Genomic DNA, 20,932 nt, shown 5'->3' on the forward strand with positions numbered 1-20,932 from the left:
CACGTGCCCTTATGGTACTTTTGCTTACAAACGCATGCCATTTGGACTTTGTAACGCCCCTGCAACCTTTCAAAGGTGCATGATGGCGATTTTTCATGACATGATAGAAGAATGCATGGAAGTATTCATGGATGACTTTTCAGTCTTCGGTGATACATTTAAATCATGTCTAGTTAATCTGGAACGAATGCTAATTAGATGCGAAAAATCAAATCTAGTACTTAATTGGGAGAAATGCCATTTCATGGTTAAAGAAGGCATCGTTCTTGGACATAAAATTTCAAAAGAAGGAATTGAAGTGGATAGAGCTAAAGTAGATGTAATTGCTAAACTTCCACATCCCACCAATGTTAGAGGAGTTAGGAGTTTTCTAGGGCATGCCGGTTTTTACCGACGTTTCATAAAAGATTTTTCTAAAATTGCCACTCCTATGAATAAACTCCTAGAAAAGGATGCTCCATTCATCTTTTCAGATGAGTGTATCAAATCTTTTAATATTCTTAAAGAAAAACTCACTAATGCGCCGATCATGATAACACCAAATTGGAATCTACCATTTGAACTAATGTGCGATGCAAGTGATTTTGCAATGGGAGCCGTTTTAGGACAAAGGATTGAAAAACGATTTCAACCTATATATTATGCTAGTAAGACGTTACAAGGAGCACAAACGAACTATACAACTACTGAAAAAGAACTCCTTGCTATTGTCTTTGCTTTTGACAAATTTCGATCATATCTCGTTCTAGCAAAAACGGTGGTCTATACCGACCATTCTGCTCTTAGATACCTATTTTCAAAACAAGATGCTAAACCAAGATTAATCCGTTGGATCTTACTCTTACAAGAGTTTGATATTGAAATCCGAGATAAAAGAGGAGCAGAAAATCTCGCCGCTGATCATCTTTCTCGTCTTGAAAATCCCGAATTAGAAGTTCTGAATGAATCGGCCATACAAGACAACTTTCCTGATGAATATCTATTGAAGATAGATTATAAAGAAATCCCATGGTTTGCAGACTATGCAAACTACTTAGTTTGTGGATTCCTTGAAAAAGGATTATCGTACCAAAGACGAAAGAAATTCTTCAGTGATATAAAACACTATTTCTGGGAAGATCCACATCTGTTTAAAAGTTGTCCCGATGGAATAATACGCCGATGTGTATTTGGAGATGAAGCTAGTAAAATTTTAAACCATTGTCACACAGGACCAACAGGAGGGCATTATGGGCCTCAACTAACAGCAAGAAAAGTTTATGAAGCTGGATTCTATTGGCCTACAATTTACAAAGACGCACACCTTCTTTGCAAATCCTGTGATGCATGTCAAAGGGCCGGAAAAATAAGTCAACGTGATGAAATGCCACAAAATGTCATCCAAGTATGTGAAGTATTTGACATTTGGGGTATTGACTTTATGGGTCCATTTCCAAAATCTAATAATAATCTATATATACTCGTAGCCATTGATTATGTATCTAAATGGGCGGAAGCACAAGCTCTCCCAACTAACGATGCACGAGTTGTAGTCAACTTTTTAAAACGTCTTTTTGCAAGGTTTGGAACACCGAAAGCTTTAATAAGTGATCGGGGTACTCATTTCTGTAATAATCAACTTGAGAAAGTTCTTAAAAGATATGGAGTAACTCATAAAATCTCCACCGCATATCATCCACAAACAAGTGGACAAGTTGAAAATACCAACCGAGCTTTAAAACGTATTCTAGAGAAAACCGTAGGATCAAATCCGAAGGAATGGTCCATTAAATTGGAGGATGCACTCTGGGCTTTTAGAACAGCCTACAAAACTCCAATTGGAACCACACCTTTTAGACTTGTTTATGGAAAAGCATGTCATCTTCCAGTAGAAATTGAACACAAAGCATTTTGGGCTTTGAAGACATGTAATCTTGATTTACATGAAGCCGGACGTCTACGATTAAGTCAACTAAATGAATTAGAAGAATTAAGACATGAAGCATACGAAAATTCGTTAATCTATAAAGAAAGAACGAAGAAATGGCATGATAAAAGAATCAGAAGTTCAAAAGAATTTAAAAAAGGAGACAGAGTTCTTCTTTTCAATTCACGATTCAAGCTATTTCCTGGAAAATTGAAATCAAGATGGTCTGGACCATTCATAGTCAAAAGAGTTTTCCCATACGGAACGATAGAATTAATAAATTCAAATGGGATTGAATTTAAAGTTAATGGTCACAGAGTTAAACATTACATACATGGTCCGATGGAAGTCGACAACGAAGTTAATCACAATTTCGACACCACAGCTAACTAAGTGTGGGGAGAATCAAGTCTTTAAAGGATAATATGTATTTCTGTTAGAGTTAGATTGTCTGTTTTCGTGTAGTTCTCGAAAATGGAACCCGAATGGTCTTTCCCTAGCAGACCCTAAAGAACTAGTCTTCTCCCCCCATTCTGAATTTTTATTTTTTTTAGGTTTTTACAAAATGAAGACTGCCTGTGAACTAAACCATGGTCTAATGCTACACGCGTTGATCACTAAACGTAATAATGACATACTCCCGAGTGAAATAGTATCAGTAATCAGAGAAAGAATGGACGGAGTTAGAAAAGAATCCAGATGCGAAGATAATAAGTTACAATTTGGTAAAGGAAAATCAAAATCCGCAGCGAAAAGAAGAGCACGACACCTAGAACGATGTCACAAATGCGGAAAATGGTCACATGGAGGTAAATGTTCAAATAATCAAACCTATTCAAATACCGAATTTGTTACTTTATGCAGAGACGGACCGTTCATATGTTTAGAAGAAAAGACACTGAATGCTCGAGGTTACGCCTATGTAGCCATGGAAAATCAATTAAACCGACTATCTTATGAATGGGATAGATCATATAACTAAGAAATCTATTTCACAGGTATGTCTGTACAGTTTTTATTTTTATTTTTATTTTTAACCTTTTGATAATAAACGCTAATTTGTTCGCTAAAAAGTATTAAATTGGTATTGAATAAAATTAGGTTTGGCGACCGAAATTATTGATATCATTCAAAAATTTATTACATCACTGCGAAATTTAACGTTTATTCTTAAGGTATAAATATCTTTAATCAATCAACCCAAAATATTTCAAAAATTCGTCATGAGTTAAATTAGGTTTTGGAACCGAAATTACTTTACCGAAAAGAGGGGCGCATATTTTTGATAATATTTGATTGATTAAAGTGGGATAAAAAGACAAAAAGATTTTTAATTTTATTTTTACCATGTTTTTAAAATTAATATTTAAATCTTAAATTAATATTGTAAACTTTGTAAAAACAATATATTTAAAATTGTAAATATTTGAAAAATTAATATAAGTTTGGTATGAATTTATAATATGAATTTTTAAATTAAGTTTGGTGTGAATTTTTAATTTTTAAAATATGAAATTTTAATTTTATGCATTTCAAATTTTAAGTTTGGTGTGAATTTTTAATTTTTAATTTTTAATTTTGAATTTTATATTTAAGTTGTGTGAATTTAAAAACAAAAATTTACTTTATCTCATTAAGTTAAGAATATGATTTTTAAAATTCGTCGTAAGTTGAAGACTAGGTCTTTGAACCGAAATTGCTTTACCCGAGGGAGGGACGAGAACTTTTATTATCATTATTTTTAATCTTATTGAATTAAAGTATGCCAAAAACATTGAAAAAACCCAAAAAATCTTAGCTTTTAAAACAATCGCTACAAAAAGACAAATTTTAAAATTTTGTCGAGAGATGGACTAGGACATCGATCCGAAACGACCTCGTCCTAAATAACAAGGGAAACAAAATTTTAAAATTAATTTCTTAATTGTTTTCAAAAGTTAATTATTAAAAAAAAAAAAATAAAAAAAAATAAAAATACCAAACTCCGCGACTCGCGGAGTTTGGTGCTTAAATCTCCGGGACTCGCGGAGGGACCAATTTACAGAAAAAAAATATATAACGCAAGAACTGATCAGTTTCACTCCCCCACACACAAAACAGAAAAATACAGCTCGAAAATAACTGCGAAAAACCCGAGAAAAAACCCCAAAAATCCCAATTTTTAACCGTTAATCACCAAATTTTTTGCTAAAATCATGTTGAGAAGGATGCTATCTAAGAATTACTCAAGAAAAACGGTAAATTTCTACACCTAAACACCATTTAATTCGAAATTTGATGTTCTTGAGCTATTTTTTCCCCAATTTGATTTTGATGCTTTTTAGTGTAATTATGCTTAAATTGTTTATGTATTATGCTTGTATAACCTAGATTGATGCTGTTTAACATGATTAGAAGCCTTAAACTTCAAATTTTGAATAATCTAGGGTTTGTGTTCTTGAGCAATTTGGGGCTTTTTGATATAAACAGGTTATGGCCGATTTTTGTCATGAATTGTTGCTAAATTAAGTAGTGTAACATGTTTAGGTAGTTAAATGATCCAAAATTTGAGCCTAAACATGATTTTGAGAATTAAAGTGGACTTTTTCAAATCTAAAATTCATGAACTTGATTTTTGAAAGATAATGCCATTTGAGACTTGTTTAATTGCTAGTAATGATTATTTTGATATGTTATTTGAGTTGAATGCTTATGAACTTGGCGAAAATTTTCGTATATGCTTATTTGAAAAAGTGTAGATTTGATAAAAATGTGAAAATAAGCTTAAGTTTGATATAAATTGATAATGTCATTGTAATTATTTTGATTGATGATTTTGCTGATACTAATGCATATTTGGATGCACAAAAATTGTGTTTGATGTGTTTTGCAGAATGAAAGGGGTGAATCTTCATCCCAAGCCCGCAATGCTCCTGCTGAGAATTTGGAACAACAGGAGGTGGATAACTACTACAAGCAGGATGTACCTCATCCAGTCATGACTTTTTCCGATATGCACTTGGAAGAGTTGCACCCGAACCTGAGATTTGACAGACTTTGGATAGATTATCCAAAATATCAACGGGGTTTGCATACTCTTCATTCCAAGGTTGTTGAGGTACCGAGGGTCATAGAATGGGGACCCTTAGAAGCTGTAGAATTGGCCGGGCCAATTAGAGAATTACTTGTACAGAGGTATGGTAATTCTTCTTTTAATGACTGGATATGTTTATTCACCATACGCAGACCTGTATATAAAGTATGGTGTGAAGAGTTGTTATGTAGTATAGAGTTGAAAGATCGGGTAGCTAGTTTAACCGATCGTTCTTTTATTAGATTTTTGTTAGGCGGTTCGATGTGCCACATGTCTTTACTGGACATGGCTCAGGCTTTACGTATATATACGCCTGAGGAGCTAGCGTCTGCCGATTGTAGAGGATTGATACTAAACGGTAGAAAGATAGATGAAAATTTTGATACACACGGTGTGTGGAGTCAAATGACAAGCCATCACCGTTTCAAAGGGGGAAACTACTCTTATTTGGATATAGATAGAGCCGAATTAAGAGTGATACATAGGTTTTTAGCTAATTCGATTACACAAAGGGGTAAGAACAAAGAAAAAGTAAATGAACAAGATTTGTTTTACCATATGTGTATTCGAGACCCACAAAGCGCTGTAAGTATACCATATTGTGTGGGTTATTATTTATCAGCTATGGTTCGGGGGATGCGACCACATAGCATAATAGGAGGTGGTATTTTTATTACTTTGATTGGTGAATATCTCGGTGTGGATATAAGTCGGGGGGGATTATTACTAGAAGAGCCGGAACCCCGCGATACTATAGGTTTAAATGTATACCATGGTGCGAAAGTTTTGAAGAGGCGAAATAACGCCGCAGTACGATACCATGGTAGACATCCACAGGTGGAGAGAAACCAGCAACAAGGTAATGTAGGAGGGGGGAATGAGATGCAAGAAATGCATAGGTTTATAGCTTCTCAGGAATACGAAAATGCTAGACAGAGAGCATTTGAAGATTGGCAAGTTCATCAGAACCAGATCATAGCTCATTGCCAACATATAGGTAGAAACTATATTCCTACACCGAAACCCGTCTTCCCTCCTTGGTCGATAGAGATGCAGCCACCATATCCTACGTATGACCCTGCCGAAGCATTCTATAGCACTTATGGTTATGCCTGGAACCCCTATTGGTACCAATATCATCCTTAGTTTACTTTTTATTTTTTTTTATTTTGTAATTTGTAATTATTGATACGTTTAATACTTTTGTTAATATTGTAATCATTTTTTTTCTTAGATTTTAATAATTTTTGAATGTGGGGTAATATACCAAACTTCAAAAATATGTATATATGTTTGCAGTTTATCTTATGTACACAACAGGGTAAAACAACGCATTTTCAAAGACTGGCATTAAGTTCAGCAAAAGCAACTAATTTTGACGACAAGATGCAAAATATATGTGAAATAACAACAAGACGGAATGAACAAATGATGTGCACCATTTATCATTCAGCAAACAAACGCCAATATATTTGGAAACTTTGGTAAAAATTTAATCATTTTCACACAAATCACCCTCAATAATTTAAATTGTTACTGATTTCTTGCAAATGAGGGCATTGCAAGATCTTAAGTGTGGGAAGGGATTAAATTCTTTCGGATTTTAAAATTTTTATATTAAACACTTGGTTACCATTAAAAATACTAGTAAAGCAGTAGTTGTATTAGAATCTAGTGCTCTCTGATAAAAAAGAACAGCCCTAGTCTTGTATACTAACTACCCAATTCTAGTAAAATTTTTCAAAATTTTCAATTAAATGAATTCAAAATCATGTTTATACATATTTATGAACGATAAAACTAGGTTTTAACACCGAAATTATTGTTACCTCGGAAAGGACATAAATTGAGAAACAAACTAAAATGTTAAAATTCATTTAAAATGGAATAGAGGACGATAAAAAGGAAAATAAAAGCCAAGTGTGGGAAAATTTACCAAGTTATCTTAAACATATGTCACATATATCTGTAACAAATAACTGAAAATACTTTTGCTTTGGACTAAACTAAACTGTTTTACCCGATGAAAGAAAAGAAGAGATGGATCTACACGATGAATCAATTCCATCATTAAAAGGAAGTAAAGTCTTCCGAAAAAGACACGCGCTTCTTGATTTAGGTCATGAAGTTGTCGTTCAGACCAGCTGTAGGTTGACGAAAAATCTAGAAAAGTCATCACTAAAATCAGCAGGAAATCCACGGACCTCAGCATTAAACAGGGTCGCCAAGTGGTCAGATTTATCCTAACCATGAGAAGGATTTATCTCGTACAATGGGGGGCACCATGCAAATTAGCTGGATAAGACTAATGAATCAGATCCCCAGAAAGGATAATCTCCTTAAAGATTAAAAATCAGCTTTTAAGACTGATAATACTCAATCCTAGAGATTGACCTTAAAGATTGAGAATTCAAACTCATGGAATTCAATGATATCTAAACTCGAGCTTGAACGAGAAAATATTTTGATCAAAAATTACAAACCGATTTGTTTTCTGAAAACCCTATTTTCAATGCGTTCATTACCATTGAACGTAAAATCCTAGGAATTCACCTGGAATTCATTAGGTCACCTGAACTAAATCGGGTGTCAACCGTAAGAACGGTGGTTGCATAGTGGTCAAAGACAGGACCTTGTGCCAGACCGAAAAAATTATAAGGGTGAGCTTTACTATTGCTCCTACCAAGGATAGTAATTGCGTCTGACACGTTATAGACCATAATCAAAAGCATGTCACGGGACATTGCCTTAACAGTTGCTTGTTCAACGCTTTCCTTTCAACCGGACGGTAGTTTACCGAAAGGTAATATACGGGACAAGTAAACTGGACGTGTTGCTTTCCAAATACAAGGTTAGCAAGTGGGTGACACAAAACCGCAAGTTTTGAGCTAAAATTTTCAAATCTGAAACCCACCAAACCCACAAAAATATTTTGCAAACACCGGTAAAGGGTTATCCCGGAAAACTTATCTAGGGTAAAAACTAGATTTAATTTTCAAAAGATCAAATGTTTTCATAAAGATCCAATTTCCTTAATGGATCTAAATTTTTATAGTCATGTGGGACTGTAAACCATATCGTTACTACCATTGTTTATACCGCCGTATAGAAATCACTAATGTACAAAGTGTGAAGAATAAAGAAGTGATTCTGGTATTTCAAGACAATATTGCTTGAGGACAAGCAACGCTCAAGTGTGGGAATATTTGATAATGCTAAAAACGAACATATATTTCATAGCATTATTCCTCAAGAAAGACAAGCTTTTAGTTGCAATTGTTCTATTTACAAGTGATATTCGTTTAAATAATAAAAGGTGAAGACAAAAGACAGATTCGACGAATTGAAGACGCAAACGACCAAAAAGCTCAAAAGAACAAAAGACAATCAAAAAGGTTCCAATTATTGATAAGAAACGTCTCGAAATTACAAGAGTACAAGATTCAAAACGCAAAGTACAAGATATAAAATTGTACGCAAGGACGTTCGAAAATCCGGAACCGGGACCAGAGTCAACTCTTAACGCTCGACGCAACGGACTAAAAATTACAAGTTAACTATGTATATAAATATAATATAATATATAATTAATTATATTAATTATATATATATTATATTTATATATAAAAAACCGTCGGCAGAGAAACTCCAAGGGTGTGAGCTGTAAATACATTCTCCGCGACTCGCGGAGTTTGAAGGGGATTTTGCCGCGAGTCGCGGAGCCCCAAATTTCAACTCTGGCTATAAAGCAAACCGAATTCTGATCAAAATTTCATATTCTATTTTCTCTCTTCTCTATCTATACGATATATATATATATATATTTTAATTTTAATTTTAATTATAATTCTAATAATAAGGGTATGTTAGCGAATGTTGTAAGGGTGTAAGTCGAAATTCTGTCCGTGTAACGCTACGCTATTTTTAATCATTGTAAGTTATGTTCAACCTTTTTACATTAATGTCTCGTAGCTAAGTTATTATTATGCTTATTTAAAACGAAGTAATCATGATGTTGGGCTAATTACTAAAATTGGGTAATTGGACTTTGTACCATAATTGGGGTTTGGACAAAAGAACGACACTTGTGGAAATTAGACTATGGGCTATTAATGGGCTTTATATTTGTTTAACTAAATGATAGTTTGTTAATGTTAATATAAAGATTTACAATTGGGCGTCCCTATAAATTACCATATACACTCGATCGGACACGATGGGCGGGGTATTTATATGTACGAATAATCGTTCATTTAACCGGACACGGGAATTGATTAATAGCCACTAGAATAATTAAAACAGAGGTGAAATTACATTCAAGGGTAATTGGTGTAATTGTTAACAAAGTAGTAAAACCTTGGTTTACACGCAGTCGATAACCTGGTGTATTCATTAAACAAAGTATTAAAACCTTGTTACAATTCGAATCCCCAATTAGTTGGAATATTTAACGTCGGGTATAAGAATAATTTGATGAGGATACTCGCACTTTATATTTATGACTGATGGACTGTTATGGACAAAAACCAGACGGACATATTGAATAATCCAGGACAAAGGACAATTAACCCATGGGCATAAAACTAAAATCAACACGTCAAACATCATGATTACGGAAGTTTAAATAAGCATAATTCTTTTATTTCATATTTAATTTCCTTTATTTTATATTTAATTGCACTTCTAATTATCGCACTTTTATTTATTTTATCGCACTTTTAATTATCGTACTTTTTAATTATCGCAATTTTATTTTCTCGCACTTTTATTATTCGCAATTTCATTATCGTTATTTACTTTACGCTTTAATTTAAGTCTTGTATTTATTTTATATTTCACATTAGGTTTTAACTGCGACTAAAGTCTTAAAATCGACAAACCGGTCATTAAACGGTAAAAACCCCCCTTTATAATAATAATATTATTTATATATATATTTGTATTTTTAATAAAAGTAAACTAATATAGCGTTGAGCTTTGTTTAAAGATTTCCCTGTGGAACGAACCGGACTTACTAAAAACTACACTACTGTACGATTAGGTACACTGCCTATAAGTGTTGTAGCAAGGTTTAAGTATATCCATTCTATAAATAAATAAATATCTTGTGTAAAATTGTATCGTATTTAATAGTTTTTCCTAGTAAAATATAAACTATTTTATATACACCTCGCATAACATCAGTAACCGATGATATAGGACAAATTTAGCAAATATAAACAGTACATCGTATAAAGAACCTCCTAAAAAAATACCCTATAAATTACATTACTTGAGTTTTTCACCAATTCTCATTAAAAATGGAACCATTAAATAATAAAATACATACACGTACCTTGAAAATGATAATGCAAAACTGAAGATGCCAATATATTGTTACAAAAAGGTTACATCGGGCTTTGCACCCCTTAGATTTGCCATTTTCAGCATTTTCACCAATATTACCTTATTGTTTCATAGCATTAGCATAGATAAGTTTTTGTTTCAGTCCTCATGTTATAACAAATTCAGCCCTATGTAAATATAAAAAGGAAAACTGCAATTCGAGTCATGATTAGAGAAAATACACGATCTTCAAATCATGATTTCTTACTGTCCAGATTCACAACAAAACACAGTTATGAAAACCTACTTGTGCTAGAACTGACAAGCGCCATCAGTATGTGTATTTAGCAAATAAAATAAAAACGCATAAATGAAAACTGCATATCACTTGTTTTGGGGCAACCCCACCCATTTTGGCACAACAAAAGCTAGTTTTTTTACCCATTGCATGCCCACACAATTTTCAACTCTAGGCTAAATCAATTGTTAATTTTTATTGTGAATTATAACATAAGAGATAGAACTATTCCCATCACCAATTAACGGCAGGCCTTAAGTTCATATATGATGGTTTAATGAGTAACAAAAATGAGACCCGTATTGACATGAAGTTATCTGAAAGCTTCAAAAAGGAATATGTGATGGTATTAATGCAGCACAAAGAAGTCAGTGACCAGACATATGCTTTGACTATGATTAGGTTTTGTTCACTAACACATTTTGTATCCAGTATCCTAATGGCATATCTAATCCCTTTGATACAAATTGTGACAAAGGTTAATCATTGGTTTCATTATGTAAATAAGTTCTAACCTTCATGTAGCTTAACGGTTTTTGCGAACTCCGACGGATTGTCCACGCCTTTAAAACTCATGACTGAAATCAAAGCTAATCAAAATAGCTGTAAAACTTGCTTCATAACTACATGAATGAGTGATAATAATCTTAGCTAAACAAATAAGTTTTGCAGATAAAAATGTAATAAATTTCTACAAACTATTATTACTGTATATTTGAACGAATTACATATCCAATCAAGTCTGTGTCTGCAACATCTTACTTGTTTTCAAATTCAGCCAAGGACTTCAAAATCGCTCCATTATCAACTGAATTGGAGTAAAAGAATGGATTGTTTATGTCTTCAATATAAGGCTTCCTCACAACACTTGCAAGTATATTTGAGCTTTCTTTCACCACATCGATTGAGAAGTGCAAAATCAGCGATAAGCCTACAACATATCTCAAAATCTGAACTGAAAAGGGTTACGACAACTCAGTCAACCAGGTATAACAAATTATTTCACCACAATCATCTAGATCAGTAGTCTTAGAACAACAAATAAAAATAGAACACAGGCAAATACTCAAGAAAAAATAAATAAATTTCTGAATATCAGTAAACAAACAATCATATAATTAATTGATAAAAAAACCCTAATTAGGGATTTGAGAGTTTGGATTGACTAACGGTTGATTTCGATTAAAATTGTAAGGCGATTGAAGAGTATTTTGACTAATTCAACCTTCTCGACTCGTAAACGATTATAGATGATGATTTTGGCGATTGATTTTAGATACATGTTGAAACTTGAGAGAGGAGGATGTTTTTTGCTAGGGTTTGTAGGCGACATATTGGGAAAAAAAAAAAAAAAGAGAACCCTTAATTTTGAAAAAGCGCCTGTTAGTTTTATTGATTTTTGGGTATTATTCCACCCAAATATTAATTATAAGGTTAAAGGTTAATTTAGTCATTATATAACTATTGAAGGTGATTATGAGGTCATAATTTTGATTAGAAAATTTAAATGGTCTAGATTATGGATATTAATGAAAATGAAAGGCTAGTATTAATAGTTTGAATTTTAGATGATCTATTTTTAGTTTTGTTATTATAATATAAATAGAAATAGATATTATTATTATTAATCTTATTATTATTAGTATTAGTATTATTATTATTATTACATATAATATTACGACGAGGTCATGAGCGAGCTATTTCAAAACTGGTTTTCGAGTAGGATAGGGCTAAGGAAATTATGGGTTATAGCTATGGAGGTGATGGGTAATGTTCGGGGGTATGCTCGTGGGGTCAACCTAGTGTTTGTCATCTCCGTTGCGTCTACGTACCTTTCCTGCAATATTGAATCTCAATATTGATACGTAAGCACTCATAATTTAACTTTTACATATTAATAGTGTATCCCTGACTAGTGCTCGAGTATATAGGATTATGCATGCTTGTATTTTTGATATTGTCGTTAGATAGGATATGTTGAATCCTGAATTAGTTACATATGCGGTTGAGATAAGGTATAAGATATGCATGTCGTTGGAAAACTAGCGAAAAATTAAGAACTTTTCATTTAGATATCGAATGGTTTCGATGAAAAGATTAGAAGTTATAGTCAATTGAATTTTTGTATTATTATTAAAAATGATTATTATTATCGTCGTTATTATCGTCATTCTAGTTTTCATCTAATTATTATTATTATTATTATTATTATTATTATTATTATTATTATTATTATCAATAAAAAGTATCATCATTAAAAAGGTGTTATTTTATTATTATTACTATCGTTATTATCGTTAAAGTTATAATTAGTATTATTATTATTATTATCATTAAAATAGTTATTAGTATTATCATCATAATATTTATTATCATTAATATTATTATAATTAAAAACTAATATTAGTAACACCTAATTATTATGATTACTATTATTACCATTAATATGAACGCGATATAAAAGACGATTTAAAAGCTATTAAACGAATCGATTAGGAAATAATGAGTATAAGTATCATGATGAAATTAAAATATTGTAAGATATTGATTTAGATAAAATTATCGTTCTTATTATGTTTATCATTACTATTATTATTAAAAGTATCGTTAGTATTAAAGCTATCATTTTAACAAAAAATATCATTTTAATAGAAATGTCATTGTTATTATAAAATACCATTATTATTATCATTTTAAATAAAATTATTATTTTAAAGTTAATATTAAAAAGTATCGTAAATATTAAAGTTATCATAATTAGAATTATCATTTTATTATAATATCATTTTTAGTAAATATAAATATTGAGATTTTTATTAATAGAATAATAATAATTATTATTACAAAATAATACAACTTTTACTTATTATTATTATCAATGTTATTTTATCAAATAAATATGTAATACAAATAATATAATTACCTTAATAAAACCTATCATAATATTTTTATGATATTAAATGAACTTTATAAATTTTATTACTTAAGATATATAAAAGTATATTTTTGTATAAAATTTTATTTATTAATAAATGAATTATATTATTTACTCTAATAAATCATTTTAAAATATTTAAAAATTATATAATAATCATGTATAAATTGTGAAAATCATTTTGAGTCAAATTGACTTTTGTTGACTTTTACATATTAGACTCGAGCATTAGGATTGTGATACACTACGGTTGAACTTAAATTGTTAGACAAATATTGACCAACATATAAATATATATAATTAATATAGGTTCGTGAATCCAAGGCCAACCTTGCACTTGTTCAATGACGTCATATGTATTTTTACTACGAAATACAGTATGGTGAGTTTCATTTGCCTTTTTACCCTTTACATTTTTGGGTTGAGAATACATGTGCAACTTTTATAAATGTTTGACGAAATAGACACAAGTAATTGAAACTACATTCTATGGTTGAATGATCGAAGCCGAATATGCCCCTTTTTGCTTGGTAACCTAAGAATTAGTAAACCGATCTACTAATTAACGCGAATCCTAAAGATAGATCTATTGGGCCTAACGAACCCCATCCATGGTTGCGGATGCTTTAGTACTTCGATGTTGTTTTATATCATGTCCGATGGATGTCCCGGAATGATAGGGGATATTCTTATATGCATCTAGTTAATGTCGGTTACCAAGTGTTTAATCCATATAAATGATTTTTGTCTTTATGCATGGGACGTATATTTATGAGAAATGGAAATGAAAATCTTGTGGTCTATTAAAATGATGAAAATGATCGATTATGATAAATTAATGAACTCACCAACCTTTTGGTTGACACTTTAAAGCATGTTTATTCTTCAGGTGTTAAAGAAATCTTCCGCTGTGCATTTGCTCATTTTAGAGATATTACTTGGAGTCATTCATGGCATATTTTGAAAGACGTTACATTCGAGTCGTTGAGTTCATCAAGATTATTATTAAGTCAATTATAGTTTGATGTATTATGAAATGGTATGCATGCCGTCAACTTTCGTTGTAAAGAAAGTTTGTCTTTTAGAAACGAATGCAATGTTTGTAAAATGTATCATATAGAGGTCAAGTACCTCGCGATGTAATCAACTATTGTGAATCATTTATAATGTATATGAACGGGTCCTTTTAAACAATTACAAATATATATTTACCATTACACATACATCTTACTTGCAACCATATAATGCATTCACCATGAAAACTCACAATAAAACATGTATATCTCAACATAAAAATTACTCTTAATTTGTCATAATATATGTTTGATAGTAAATTCAATAAATTATATTTATTCTTAAAAAAACATTACACATTCTGGTGGAAGAATTGTAAATTATGTCATGTTATATTACGCTTTTATTTTCATTATATATTTGAAAATATTGTAAGATTTCTTAAATATCTAATGGATATCCATTAATCCGCTTAATCTACTGGATATGGATATGGATTGATGAACTAAATTTAAATGGATATGGATATGGATATGGATGAGCAAAAACTAAATGGATATGAATATCGCTTCACACCCTCACCTGATCCATATCTGTAACAACCCAACCCGTAATACAAACGATCACGCGGAAATATCAATTAAATTTTTTTTTTGCTGGAAAAGCATATGGCGCGGCGCGCCATATGGCCGCGCGGCGCGCTAAACTGGCCTGTCCAAAAAGTCATGAAATGCGAAAATGTTTGACCACTTCCCGACGTATTTAGACAAAACGCTTTTCACAACCTATTCATATATGAAAAACTAACACGTTCCATTCATAAAATAAGTTTTACGAGACCGGGCCCACATCGGCATTTTTACGACTTTCGTACGAAAATACAAGTTTTCAACCACATGATTTGTAATACAAAATAAAGGCTGAGCATGGCGATTGGGGATACGCTACCCAATCCTAATCGAATTCAAAAGCATGCCTTTAAAGCAACTACGCAAGTCCACTAGTCCCCGCGCTTACCCGAGCCACCGCATCCATGCAAATCTATAAAAAAAGTCAACAACGAGAGGGTAAGCTAAAGCTTAGTGAGTGCAATAGTTACACACATACATATATAATTTACCTACTTGCACTCCCTTACCCAAACCACACATTAATCCCGCATGTCAAAGCATAAGAAACTAGCATAATCAATCTTACCACAATGAACTCGTTTAACAAGCGTAAAAGCTAGTAACATCAAACGCACCATAAATACCTCGTGTATCAATTCGCACAAGCTAGTAACATCAAACGTACAACTAGCATAAACCTTAGCATAATCTCGCATATCATCTCGTAACAAAGCTAGTATCATCAGAATCGTACAACTAGCAACATCATTAGCATAATGATCATAATAATAATTAAATGCTACACAACAACTATAAACCATGGTTAACCAACTCTTCGCAGGGGAATGACTTCACAAAACAAGTCATCGATGTTCATAAAAACCGTTAGCGCCCAAACACGGCCATGGTATGCTAACCCCCGAGGTGTTCCAAAAAGGGCTATGGCATCACCCCCAAGTGTTCCAAAAACGGCTATGGCATCACTTGATCAATGTGTGAGTAAAACACGGCTATTACTCACAATCATGTGCACAAACACGGCTATGTGCAACAATTAATACGGGCAACAACGTGGGAGTAAAACACGGCTATTACTCACCACCATATGCACAAACACGGCTATGTGCATAATTATCAATTGGACAAAACGGCTATGTCCCACAACTATGGTCACAAAAACGGCTATGTGACACCATTAATTAATGTGTGCAAAAACGGCTATGCAACACCTTAATGGTCACAAAAACGGCTATGTGACTCATCGTCAAATAATAGCATTACAATAAATATATCGGGTCCCCAAATCTTAAGTCACATGTAGCGCACAAAATCCGGCTATTGTGTCACTATTCCCAAAGGTGTCCAAACGGCTCCCCCAAAACCCGGCTATTGTGCACATCGCGCACAAGCAAATAAATTATATACATACATGTATAATTATTCCACTCACCTTGAAGTCTTGAAGAAAACAAGCCAAATCCGTTGATCCTTCAATGAACGTACCTAATCCATTATCATAATAATAAACAACACAATTAGGGTGGATTACAAACCAACCCATATTGACACCTAGTGCATTATCGACCCGATTGCACTTCCAAGTACAAATCGCGCCCAAATTAACCAATAATCACTAACACAATTGAGAATGGTCCTAATACGCCAATTAAACCCAATCATAGGTGTTAAACACCTATCTTGCCCATAATGACACTTAAACCCTAATTTTGACCCAAAGGAGTCAACATCGCGCCATTAGCGAGTTTTGACACCAAAACATGTTTAACTCGGTTTTATACTTCAACTTAATCCATTTTAAGTTTATAAACCTTATTAAATCGACAATTGGGTCATAATCATCACCAAACCCTAATTTTGACTCAAGTCAAAATTAGTCAACCCAAATTCACCTAAAGTGATTCCAACACTTCCATAATCACTAAACCTAGTGATTAAACTTAAGATTAAAGCCTAATCAAGGCCAAATCGTCAACCAACCCAAAACCTGCCAAGTGACAAGAATAACTAGTCACCATAAACCCATTTCATCATCTAAGAGGGTTTCACTACAAATCAAACTCAAACCCTAACTTGAATATCAAATCTAACAAATGTAATTCGGAGTTTGAACTTACCAATACCACCAAAATGATGCCGTTGACGAGTAGAACAACTTTAAAACCCGAGCTTTGGTGAGAATCCAACTCCTTCTTCTCCAAATCAAGCTCTCTCTCTCTCTCTCACTAAAAGTGAGTTTCTCTCACTAGGGTTTGAAGAGAGTGTTTGATGAGTGAAATGTGATCCAAAATGATCAATGGATCAGTTTTGATGACCCCAAACCGACCCCAAGTGAAAAGACCAAAGTACCCCTCATTTAAACCCTTTAAAAATGCTGAAAATTGCATTAGCAGCAATCGGAGCACCGCTCCATAAGGTGGCGCGCCGCTCCACCCTTCATGTCAGTTTTCAGTAACTTGTTTTGGCCATAACTTTTTGACCGTAGCTCCGTTTTCGATGAATCAAATATCGTTGGAAACGTAATAAGATTTTCTTTCCAATGGTAAGGCTTTGAAACATCAACTCAAACTTTATTTAGGGTTGAAAAGATACGTACACACCTTGTCACTTCAGACAACGTCCAGTTTCCTTCGACGTTCGAGCAAGCAACACGTACGTACTTCGTACACTTCATACACGCATTGTACACCATAAATACATTATGTACAGTAAATATTTGGGTCTTACAACTCTCCCCCACTTAAACTCGATCACGTCCTCGTGATCTTCTCCACTTAACCAATCCGAAACTACTCAACGGCCCTCAATCCTAAGTTCCAATCCGAACTTTCCTAGACAATTCTTCCCAATGAATCACCTTTAACAACTAAAATCGTCACCCGCGATTTATCAAAACCACAATCCGAGCACTAAAACCCGCTCAATTCCCCATATAGGGAAAAACTCAACCAATCTCGTACCGAGATATCATTTCCTTAGCGTACCTTTACCAAGGACAACGCTAAAAGCGACCAAGTCTCAACCTAAAGCCAACAATCCTAACGTTAAAGATCGAATCACATGAATCCTTACGGATTACACTTACCGCTAAACATCCTTTGTAGTGCACAATATAACCAATACGTAACTATCCTAACATCATAAGCAACGGCTAAGACCAAAAGCACCCAAAATGACTATGACAACGCTAATCCTAAAGTGTACAAAATCGACTATTGTCACACTCGTAACAACATGTGAGCGAAACACGGCTATCGCATCACTAATCACACAACATGGTCCTCACGATCCCACCATCGGTGTATAAAACAACCGATAGATCACACCACACGGTCCTTACGACCCCACTATTGGCGTATAAAACAACCAATAGATCACACATCCAACAACATGAAGGCTGGCAGAAAACTACACGCGACCCACTTCTCAAATCTCAACACCGGATGAAGTCAGCGGACCCAGTCAACGGTCATGCTTCACCGATATAACACTACACCCATGATGAAGTCAGCGGACCCCAAAGGTCATGCTTCACCAATCAATGATCTCATGATGAAGTCAGAGGACCTCGAAGGTCATGCTTCACCAGTCAATGGTCCCTTTTGGCCTCGAACAACGAGTAGCGTAATATCGCGCTCTGCTACGCCATAGTGAATCCTAACAGATACCACTAACCATTCACACAATCGAGCAAGAACCGCCTATATCAAACATAGGCACAAAACAATAATTCTCTAAAAGAGGATCCGATACGCACATCCCTTAACCGAGGGATTTCACCTTGCTCACCATACCCGTCCATTATCTCTCAACGAGATTTACCACATTACTACCTTGGTGATATTTCAAATCCAAAATCATAAGTACAATTTAACCGAAATTGTACCCTACCACTAATCGACCAAATCTAGGTCCCGACACAAATTTCGGATCTACCAAAAGCATTGTCCGAAATCCCACACTAAAACCTCCTCGTGCGGGAGTGTAACTCCCCCACTTGGAACTACGTTCCATAACCGCATCTCGTACACCCGCACAATGCTACCAAAGGTAGACTTTACCAATAATTGGGTTCACACGGCCCATCACCATGTCTTGCTCCAATCTTGAGCACACAAAGGATTTCAACCAATCCTTAACACTTCGAACGAAAAGTGTACCGCAAATTACACAACTCCACTCTCGCAATCATCCAATTGCTATAGCTTGTCAAACTTCACCCAGTCACTCATGTAACTAAGGGTTTCACTTCGGTAACCTAAGTACAATGTAACCGCAACATAATCGGAGTCGAACACCACGCTAGTAGGTATAAAAGAGGCACCTAATGTCGCATCACGTAGACTCCTTTACCAACATACATCGAGATCCGAAACACTCGATTTCTCGGGTTTCATCCCACCCGTCGAACCTCATGGTTCATCAACTTCAACACGAGAGCGAACACGCCCTAGCATCCGAACACCAAAACTCATTTCCATGGCTTGGTAGAAACATTTCCCAAATACTAAGGAATGCTTGGTTACACCAAGTCTTACGCCCTTCGCCCAACAATCAAACGTCACTATAGGGTACTTCCATTAGGAACGTCACCCATATCAATAACATGCACAACACCATTGAGACTTTAGGGGTCTCACTCAAACGAGCTTAACGACCCAATACTAACCAAAATGCTTAAGCACCCAAGGATTCACACCATAGGATCAAGGCACAACACACCACTTATACACTCTACTGAGAGCAAACCGGAACCATAAACGTAAACCGCCTACTTGCTACGAATTATCTCCAACGGAGAATAAAGTTTAGCTAAGACTTACGCACATACTGCATGTTATTACAAACGAACAACATATAATTTCATACTAAAGGTACCTGATGTATCGCTGTTGGGCTTCCGTGCTCCACTACCCATCATGTATTCGCGCTCTAACCTCCTAACCCGATCGTCATGAAATTCGGAACACTCTGACTTCTGGTGTCCCTCCATCCGGCAAATGAAACACCTGATTGAGCCTAAAGGCACCACCGTACAATCTTGTGCCAAATGACCCCGTTCCCCACACTTAAAGCACGTGAGCTTGTAACCCTTCTTACTCTTCTTCTTCACATTCCCGACACCTTCAGGCGTACTTCGTGCCCTCTTACCATGAGCACCATGAAATCCTAACCTTGCAAGTACATTTTCATCATCGCTACCTCGAGGTTTGGGAAACCACTTTTCAAACTCTTCCTTTACAACTTTAGTCACTTGGTCTCGGACCATTTCCGTCATTTGTCCTTCGACCAACTCCTTGGTTACTTCTCTAACTTTGCCGGTGAAAACCGAAACATATTGTTCAAACACAGACTCAATCTTTAACGTTAACTCATCCTTCCCTTCGTGAATAGGCTCACTCGTTCCGCATCCATCTTCCGTTTTCATTCTAAGGGATGCAAACGATTAGATCACGAACGTATAGACCACACGCACAACACCGTCCCATCTTGCTAAACACTCATCGTACATCACTTGTTAGACATGATTTGCACCCGTAATAAGGTTTGCAAGTCCTTATAACGCATACACGCCGTATCAACTTGTTAGTACAACGACCGCCTCGCTTGATGTCATAAACAAACACAAACAAATTCTACGCGACAACAACACACACGAGAATTATTATCACAACACAATAATATATTAATAATATCCGCATTACTAATATAAACGTTAGTCCACTTACAAACAAGGCACTAACTATAACCC

This window comes from Rutidosis leptorrhynchoides, chromosome 4 (genome assembly GCF_046630445.1).
Source record: "Rutidosis leptorrhynchoides isolate AG116_Rl617_1_P2 chromosome 4, CSIRO_AGI_Rlap_v1, whole genome shotgun sequence".
NCBI classification, from domain to species: domain Eukaryota; kingdom Viridiplantae; phylum Streptophyta; class Magnoliopsida; order Asterales; family Asteraceae; genus Rutidosis; species Rutidosis leptorrhynchoides.